This window comes from Physella acuta, unplaced genomic scaffold, assembly GCF_028476545.2.
Source record: "Physella acuta isolate Inbredline_101_S28 unplaced genomic scaffold, ASM2847654v3 ptg000291l, whole genome shotgun sequence".
NCBI classification, from domain to species: domain Eukaryota; kingdom Metazoa; phylum Mollusca; class Gastropoda; family Physidae; genus Physella; species Physella acuta.
In genome coordinates this window covers 984,379-994,837 of record NW_026731810.1, presented here as the reverse complement: position 1 = coordinate 994,837, position 10,459 = coordinate 984,379, and the positions used below count along the sequence as shown (strand labels likewise).

At 31.1% G+C, this 10,459-nt stretch overlaps 1 pseudogene; it reads left to right on the top strand.

The window, feature by feature from the left end:
• Positions 1 to 1,444: 1,444 nt before the first annotated feature.
• On the top strand, positions 1,445 to 10,230 carry LOC131939740 (eukaryotic translation initiation factor 3 subunit J-like; annotated as a pseudogene).
• Positions 10,231 to 10,459: the final 229 nt, after the last annotated feature.

Here is a 10,459-nt window from a genome sequence, read left to right as displayed (position 1 = left end):
TTTGTGTGGCTTTTATGCAAACAATTATCTAGAGACTTGAATGATCAAGTTGAAATAAACTGAACCATATTCAATGACCCCCTAACCAAAAGAGAGAAACTGTCAAAGTTTTCTTATTCGGAAGACACTCAAGACCACTCAAACTACAATGGTGAAGACGAAAGCATAGAGGAAAAAATGGAAATACAAAATGACAATCTCACAAAAAAAAATCATGGAGGAAAAGAAAAGGCTTGCTACTGAAAAAGATGAGTGGACCTAAGGACTATACACTACAAAGGCTTGCTACTGACAAAGACTAGAAGACTTAGGGACTACACACTACATTTTCTAGAGTAGTGAAGTTTGTACTACACCATTTTCTAGACTAGTGAAGTTTGTACTATACCATTTTCTAGACTAGTGAAGTTTGTACTACACCATTTTCTAGAGTAGTGAAGGTTGTACTACACCATTTTATAGACTTGTGAAATTTGTACTACACCATTTTCTAGACTAGTGAAGTTTGTACTACACTATTTTCTGTATAAGTGAAATTTATACTACACCATTTTCTAGACTAGTGAAGTTTGTACTACACCATTTCCTAGAGTAGTGAAGTCTATACAAAACATTTCATAGACTTGTGATTTTGTTTAATACCATTTTCTAAACAAGCTACTACTATACAAAAATATGTTAAACCTAATTGTTTGAACTTTGGTTAAGTTCAATGAAATTAGCGTTAATAACTTAACTTAGAAAACATATATCGTTACTTCTAGAGCAAATGTGCATAGATTCCCCACCTCTCCCTGTATAACTTTTAAAGAAACGTGCACATTTAGCAAATGTGTTTTATAAAGGTTAGGATTTAAATTTGCAATGTAAAAATATTGTAATAATTTTATATTCAATTATCATTATCTATTTTAGTGTTTTTTCTTGTAATCGAACATTATTAAAACTAGACACTTTAAATTGATTAATGACCTTTTATAATGTAAAAGATTCGCTCAAAATCTCTCTTTTTAAAGTTATAATAAATCACTGTTTTTTTTCTAATGTTTATTTTGTTTTTAATTATTATTTTCAGTTCCCATAATACATGGTTTTCCGTTATATAAACCTCAATTGGGGGGTTTTTATCCAGGGGGTTTATATCTCGTGGGGGGGGGGGGGTTGTCCAAGGGGTTCATGTCGCAGGGGGTTTGAGTCCAGGGGGTTTATGTCGGGGGGGGGGGGGGTTGTCCAGAGTATTTTTGTCCAGGGGGTTTATGACTGGACACCCTGACCTTATATAATGTAACGAGCCGACCCGCGGCGTATCATACGCCGCTAACGCCGCTATCTAGTTGTTTTATTTTCTACTATTCAGCAATTCATAATTTGTGAATTCGACAGTACCAACGCTGCCACTGAAAATATTTGCTTTAAAACACTATCAATCCCTATACCATAATCGATGGCCCTCAGACGCAGTAGCGTAACCCGAGTCTACAGACAACAAGTCAGATACGGACTTGGACATGACAACATGCGGCAACAAACTCCACAACGGTTTGTGTTAACCCCCCCCCCCCCCCTCAATAAAAATATTTTTTGTTCGCATCCAGGACAGATAACTCTGTTATTCAGGGTTGTTTCCCTTATTATGAATACTTAATCTTGTTGAGCAGAAAATGACAATGTCCGCTTTAATTAATGTTTACAATTGAATCGTAATCGACCATTTATAGTGTAGTTTTCTTTAAAAATAAAACTTTTTTCAATAATAACAAATGAGTGTCGGTTAAAATATATTTACATTCAAAAGATGAGGAAGAAAAAGCGATAAAGTTTAAAACAGGATTAAGATAATTTCATAAGAGGAATGTATGTTCGAGTTAATGCATGTGTATGTTAACGTGTTTGCTTGTAGGGCTATACAACTTGATTCTAAAATATTTTTAATCTCATTTGCAGCTGAATGTGTACAATTATAATCAAAATGAAATAAAAATAGATTTTGAAAATAATTACATTTTACATAATTGGTCTAGTATAAATGTGAAATTTTACCACTAATAATTATAACATTAACTTTAAAAAGTTCTTTTAAAAATCAAATACCATACATTTCATACAAGATTTTAGCTTTATAATTTAAAGTTCTTTTAGGACAGTGGTTGCTTTAATTGGCTTTTTTTGTCCTTTTAAAAAATAAACATCATAATTTCTTACAAAATTTTAGTTTTTAAAATATAAAGTTACTTCTAATTAATGGTTGCTTTATTTGGTATAATTATCTAGCTAGAGACTTAAATGATCAAGACCAATTAATTAATTTATGATATTAATGTGCTAGTAAACTGTAGGTTATTTTAAACTTATATGTATATTGATACTTCGACTTGCTTTTAATTTCAATTTAAAAATTTGAAGCATTTAGCGCGTATCAAGTTTGTAAGCTAATGTTACCAAAAAGGTTTAGCATTAACAGTGTTGAGATTACTTGAACGAAGTGGAGATGATCCGACTATCTCTTCCTACCTACATCTCTGCCAAACATCCTCTATAAGCTCAAGTCAATTAATGCCCAAGGTTTAAAACATTTTATAAAACATGTTTGTACTTCTTAATATTATCAATTATTCAGTTTTGATGCAATTTAAACCTTTAACGAATAAAGTTCCCTGTTTATAAAAGAAAAACAATAGGGTTGACAAAAATGTGTAGCAAATACATTATATTACGCTGGGGTAGCTCAATAAACAAGTGCCCTATCATACACTATTTTTAGACATGAGACGCCGTCTAGATAAAGTGCTACGTTTGAAAATGCGAGTAAAATTTGAAAGCAGCAAGTTTCACAGTTTGTGGATAGAATTTATCTTTTTCTAGCGTGCTCGTCCCCGCACGTTGCCGCGGGGCTACAAGAAAGTCTGACAAAATATTTAAGAGGATTTTTATCAAAGCGTTACCGCTATGATGCATGTTCCAAGTATAGATTGGCGCGAGTAAATGTTGATGCGAAATATAATTAAAACGCATTTCAATGCTGACGCGGAGGAAATATAGTGACTTTGTTTTCTTAAGTTAAATAATTAAAATGTAAGAAATGCATGCGCTACGTTTCTTGGATCATATGTATCGAGGCAGGGGTTTGCTTACACTACCGCCCAGCACGCCACACGGCGTGGTGTATGAAAGCCTGGAATGTACATTAATCATTCTCAGTTATAGTGAGTTAGAACACACTTCGTCGACCGTTCAGGTGTAGGGGACATAGCAGGTCACTTTCGGGAGCCCCCAATTACAATACAGCAGGGGCAACGAGTACGGCCCATTGCTAAGTTTAATCTACGAATGTTTTGTGCCACAATGTCAATATTATAGGGTGCTCCTTAAAGCTTATGTAGGCGCCATACTTTTATAATTTCGTATACATAGAAAAATCGCACCCTTCAGGGGCGCCGTCCTTGCGAAATTAAAGGAAGATATCTGCAGAAAGCACCCCAGGCGTGTTCTTAACAACTCCCCACAGTTTCATGGCGATCGGATAAAGGTTTCAACATTTAAATAGTTTTGTTTTACATCCCGTATATTGAGTAGAATCGAATCGCGCCCTACACATCGGACAAGTGTCCATTCACGCATTTGTCGCTTTCGGGCAATCGGCCCTTGGGCAAAAGGCATTAGGTCAAGCGTCTTTCTGGAAAACGTCCGGCTCTCATATATATATATATATATATATATATATATATATATATATATATATATATATATATATATATATATATATATAATCTCCTCAGTGTCACACTTTGATCTATTTGTTAAACAATTATCCAAAGGCTACTTATATATATTTCAATGGGTGGCAATTATGTGTAACATTTTAAAAACATTAAAATAATACTTTAACAAAGTAGTAACGATGTAAAAACTACGCATTTTATCAGGTTAAATAACTGTAAGACGCGATCATATGTTTCTGAAATTGATGAGATTCGATAAAATATTAAGGCAACAAGAATTTGATACAGACAAAACAGCGATGCATTTAATTACTTTATTATCAATTTATAAAGTTCAGCTATACGATTTCACACCATTAAGCGCAATACTTTAAAGTTGCGCGTATTTATTTTTAGCTTTGTTTTTTTAAGCATAACTCCTATTAGGTGTAATACTAAATAAAAATTAATAAAATCAATTTGTATTTCTAAAGTTCAAATCGAAATAGAATGAAATCGTTTTTCTAACAAAAAGTTATTAATGTATTTAGTGTACTATAATGCTTCCACTTTACTATTTAACAAAACAAAATAAATGCTTACGTTTTATTACAACATTTAAACACCACACATTTCTTACATCATATTTACTTCATAATAATCTTTTTCTAGTGAATATGTTATCTAAAGTATACAATTATCTAGAGACTTGAATAATCAAGTCAAAATAAACTACAATGAAAACTGTAATTCTAAAACCAACATTGCATGGTAAACCTACGATGAAAATTATATGTCTGAGGCACACAGAAAGAAAGTAAAACATAAACTGAACCATATTCAATGACCCACTGTAACCGATAGGGAGGAACTGTCAAAGTTTTCTTATTCGTACGACACAACAGACCACTCAAACTCCTCATATAAAGAGAAGAGCACAGAGAAAAAAAAAAGGAAATACAAAATCACAATCTAACAAAAAATGCACGGAGGAAAAGAAAAGGCTTGTTACCGACAAAGATGAGTGGACCTAGGGACTACACACTACAAAGGATTGCTACTGAAAAAGATGAGTGGACATAGGGATTACACACTACAACGATGTATTTAACTTTCATATCATGAAATTAAAATTCCGCTAGAAGATTTTGCACCATTGCGCGGATTACTTCAATGCTGCACGTTGCTTTTTTTTTGGCTTAAGAAAAATATTAAGTAAGAAAAAATGTATATTATTTCTAAAGAAGAAATCAAAATGAAATAAAGTAGATTTTGAAAATAATAGCTTATTATATATTAAGTCTGGTATAAATGTGAAATTATACCACCAACAACTCTAACATTAATTATTCAAAGTTCTTATAAAATTTAAACACCATAAATTTTATACATCATTTTAGTTTTATAATATAAAGCTTCTTTTGGGTAATTGTTGCTTTGTTTAAAATTAATTATCTAGAGACTTGAATGATTAAGTCGAAAAAAAAAGTACATTTAAATCATTTGCTAAATAATTGTTAGTAAAAAATAAATTAAAAAAATGATCAAGTCGAATTAATAAAATTATAATATGTGCCAGTAAACTGGGGAAGGACGGGGGGGGGGGGATTTCAAACTTATACGTATATTGATACTTCGATAGACAAGTGCCCTCACATACGAGATTTTTTAGAGCTGTAATGATTTGCTTGAAAATACGAGTAAAATCTGAGATACAAAAAACCTAATCAACAATTTTTTGTAGTTTTTTAATGACCATCGACAAAATAATTCCAGCAACATGTTGAAACGTAGGAAGAAACAAACCGAAAAGGTTTAGTCTTAACAGTGTATAGAATGCGTGAACGAAGTGAAGATCATCCGCTTATTTGCTCCTCCCTACATCTCCACCAAACTTCCTTTATTAGATCAAGTCAATTAATCCCCAAGTTTAAAACATTTTATAAAACATGTTTTTACTTCTTTATATATTTTCAATTATTTAGTTTGATGCAAGTTACGTTTTTTAAAATAAAAGTTCCTTATTTGAAAATCAAACAAACATACATAAAAGGGTTGACAAAAATGTGTAGCAAATAAATTTATTAATTTAAAAATACCTTTTCTAACAAGCAGCAATGTAAACACAGAGTAACTGATGAGTTCACTTGACCGTTATACACGCTTATACGTTGCTGATGTAGGTGGGAATCGTTGAAAGTATTTGGTAAAAGACTATTTTGTACCCAGCAACATGATCACATTATTCCAGCATCGCTTTCTCTCCATATGCCAATGTCAATGAAACAGGTGAACTCTACTTCACCTACCACATAGACCGTAACGTTCTAAAGTGCACTTTTATATATATTGTAAATCCCTTACTTATTTATAATCATACTTGAATAAATGACGGCTTGGCGATGCATCGTATTTCAATATACCTGCTTGGCACCCAATTTCCATTTTATGTCTTATTGCCGGATGTCGCGAAATCGCGACTAACCGTAATTAGCAGATAACTTCCAAAATTATTCGCATATGTTATTTATACTGTTCATATACATAAAAGAGTAAATAATAAAGCTATTAGTATTTTTTGTAGCAAAAACGGATCACCTATTTAGTAATAATAATTATTGTAAGTAGGCCGAATTCACGAAGTAAAAAAAAATTACGATGCGCGTGAGTCAAGAGAGTGTGACGTCATAAATTTCAACTTGACAACGTGACCGTTGGTACCGATACAACCGTCTGGATGTACCCAATACACAACGACCGGCAGCAGTAGGATAAATGTACCTTAAGCGCAAATGCTATGCGCTAAATCGGTATATCACGAAAACGCGACAGTCGGCGATAAGGGGATATATATATATATATATATATATATATATATATATATATATATATATATATATATATATATATATATATATAAACATATATATATATATATATATATATATATATATATATATATATATATATATATATATATATATATGTATAATCTCCTTGCTGTCACATTTTACGCCTGAGGCTGATCCATACACCTTCAGTGCTAAACTATTATCTCAAGGCTATTTACATATACTTTAATTAGTGTTAATTATGAGTAACATTTACATATTTTTGAAATATTACTTTAACCAGGTAGTAACGATTTAAAAACTGTGCATATTATCAGGTTAAATGACTGTAAGGCGCGATCATACGTTTTTGATATAGATGGGAATCGATAAAATTTTCAAGGCAACAAGAATTTGATACAGTCAGAGAAAACAGCGATGTATTTAATTAACTTATGATGAATATGAAGTTCAGATATAAGATTTCACACCATTGCGCGCAATACTTAAAAGTAGCGCGAATTTATTTCTGGCTTTGCATTTGTGTAGCATAACTCCTATTAGGTGTAATGCTAAATAAAAATTAATAAAATTAATTTGTATTTCTAACATACAAATCAAAATAGAATAAAACAGTTTTAGAAACAAACACATTTCAATTTATTTAGTGTGGTATAATTCTTTCGCTTGACCATTAACAAAACAAATAAATGTTCCCTTTTTATTACAAAATTTGAACACCACACATTATTTACATCACATTTACTATATAAAAAGCTATTTCTTGTTATTATGCATCTTCTAGAGACTTGAATGATCAAGTCGAAATTAACTGAACCGTATTCAATGAGTCCCTACTAACCGCAAGAGAGGAACTGCCAAAGTTTTCTTCTCAAACTCCTCAGCTAAAGACGAAAGCAAAGAGGAAAAAAGGGAAATACTAAATGACAAAGTCATAAAAACATTGCATGGAGGAAAAGAAGAGACACGCTACTGACAAAGATGAGTGGCTCTAGGGACTACACACTACAAAGGCTTGCTACTGACAAAAAAACACATACAAATAACGACTTCCTGAACAACAACACATTGAAAGATTTTTACAATGAAAAACACGGACAGACTTAGGGAAAACAATCAACAGCTTAAAACTTAACAAAGTACCAGAACCTGCCGGACTGGACTAACTAAAGAATGTTATTAAACCATCGAGTAAATGCCGCACTAAATATATCAGAGGATACTGTGCAACTAATTTCAACACATATACCCAAACAAATTATAGACACTTATCTTTTAACAGATTCGATTGGTTGTGCATCGGCTCTATTTATTTTGACCACAACACTTTACGATAAATTCTGATCTAAAACGTTCAACCTCTCTTGATAAATACACTTTCAGTGCTCAACAATCATCAATAGTGTGAAACATAATAATAAACATAACTTTTATTTACGTACTTTATTTGCCCACTTGTAACTATTATAAAACTCTGCTCTGTTCACCTAACTGTGAGACAAGACCATACGTTATTTAGTCTGGAATAAATGTGAGATTTTACTACTAAAAATAACAACATTAATTATTTTCTTTTAATTTGTGTTCCTTTTAAAATTAAACACCGTAAATTTCACACAATATATTTGATTTATAATGAGTTTCTTTTTGTCGGCTATTTTTATAATTATCTAGAGAATTGAATGATCAAATAAATAAATAAAAATATATCATGTTGAATTAAATCAAATATAACATTAAGGGCCTGTTATCTGTAGAGAAGATCAAACTTTTACATATATATTGGTAATTCGTAAGACAAGTGCCCTAACATAAGAGATTTGCGTTAAATACGAGTAAAATCTAAGATACAAGAAACCCAATAACAATTTTGTGCAGCTATTCAAGGACATTTACCAGAATAATTCCCGCAATATGCTGAAACGGAGAAAGAAACAAACCTCGATAGACAAGTGTTTTTAGCGGGCTGCAGGTAAAATTGTGGAGAGGAAAGTTAGGAAAGCACGGCAAAAAAGGCAAAGACCAGATATTAAAAAAAAGTATTTATGAGAATTAAATGAAATATACAAAACATTGTTCAGTAGTATTTAAATTCTATTATGTTAAATAGAGTTTTGTTAACTTGCTTTAAATGTAGGTAAATTGTAGCATTATGACTGTAGAAAATAAATTAAAGTTACTGAAAGTTAATGTTAAATTAACATAAATTAATGAGCTCAAGTCAATTAATGTTTGCTTTTTACATTATATTTTCAACGATTTACCTTTTTACAGCTTCAATGTTCAACAAAAGACTTAAAATGTTGGTTCCAAATGGTTCTAAATTTTTTTGCCAAAAAGCATATTTTTGTAAATGTAACTATAATTTTATCGCCTGCCAAATTAAAAAAAAAATATTTTATAAAAAATTTAGTTTGATTAAATAAACATTTAATACTTATTATCCAAGTACCGTTGTAAATACCGCGCATCTTGTCAGGTTAAGTGACCGTAAGACGCGATCATACGTAGGTGAAATAGGATGGAAGTGATACAATTACATGATAACAAAGAACAGCGATGTATTTAAATATCTGATTATAAAAATAAAGTTTATCTAAAAGATTTCACACCATTTTAAATTCACACCAATATTTTAAATTTTTCGCGTATCTTTTTTTTGGCTTTGCTTTAGTTTAGCTAACTCCTATTAGGTGTAATACTAAATAAAAATTGATACAATTAATTTTTTTTTCTAAGGAAATAATCAAAATGGAATAAAATAGTTATTTAAACAAAAGATGTTTAATTTATTGAGTGTGTTGTAATTCTTCCAATGTCCCATCAACAAAACAAAATAAATGTTTACGTTTTATTACAACATTCAAACACCACACATTTCTTACATCATATTTACTTTATTATAAGCTTTTTCTAGTTATTATGTGTTTAAAGATGCACAATTATCTAGAGACTTGAATGATCAAGTCGAAATAAACAGAAGAAAGAAGAAAAGGTTGAGAAGACACCAGAGGAAAAGCTGGCTGAGAAAATTAGACTACAAAAGATTCAAGAAGAACCTGATTTAAAATTAGCTAAAGGTTTATTTGGTGTAGGGGATGCATCTGGAATAGACAGCATGTATCCTGAAACAAAAGAACAGTTTGATCAATTTGAACAAGCTTTGAAAACAAAAATAACATTTTTTGAGAGTAGCAAACTGTATTCAGCATTTATAGAAAAACTTATCCATGATTTAACCTTAACCTTGCCTGCTGATGACATCAAATGAATTGGTATTTCATTAAATACACTGTATCATGAAAAGGAACGACAAAGGAGAGAACAGGCAAAGACTCAAAAGAAAAAGAAACCAAAGGCCAATATTAGAGTAGACAAGGCTGATGACTTAGGTTTGGCAGATGTGGTGGCGGAAGGAGCATATTATGATGATGATGAGGATGATTTCATATAGCACTCCTGTACATAGTCTCTTTTTCTTTTTTTTTTTTTACTCATCATACAATGCTGTCTTTCCACTGTGCCTAATTTTTAATGACCTTTAGACATGTTAAACAGTGTAACTAAAAGAAGTCCAACATATTTGATTTTCTTTATTCTTGTATTGTCAAAAAAAAGTTTTACTATCCATCCATCATTTTCAAATTTTTTGTTATGCTCTTGGTTTTGGTCATTTAAAAAAAAAATCAGTTGTCAAAGTTATTGTATGAATGTTTTGTTTATAGCATTTATCTTCATTTATTTATGATTTTTAATAATTGATCATTATGGTACACTATGATTCATATTATGTGTGGTATTTTCTTTTGAAATAGAAATATGCATCAATAATAAGTAATATAAATAAAGCCTTTTGCTTATAAAAGAAGAAAAAGACATTCATCTTCAAGTGCAGGTACTTGATGTTTT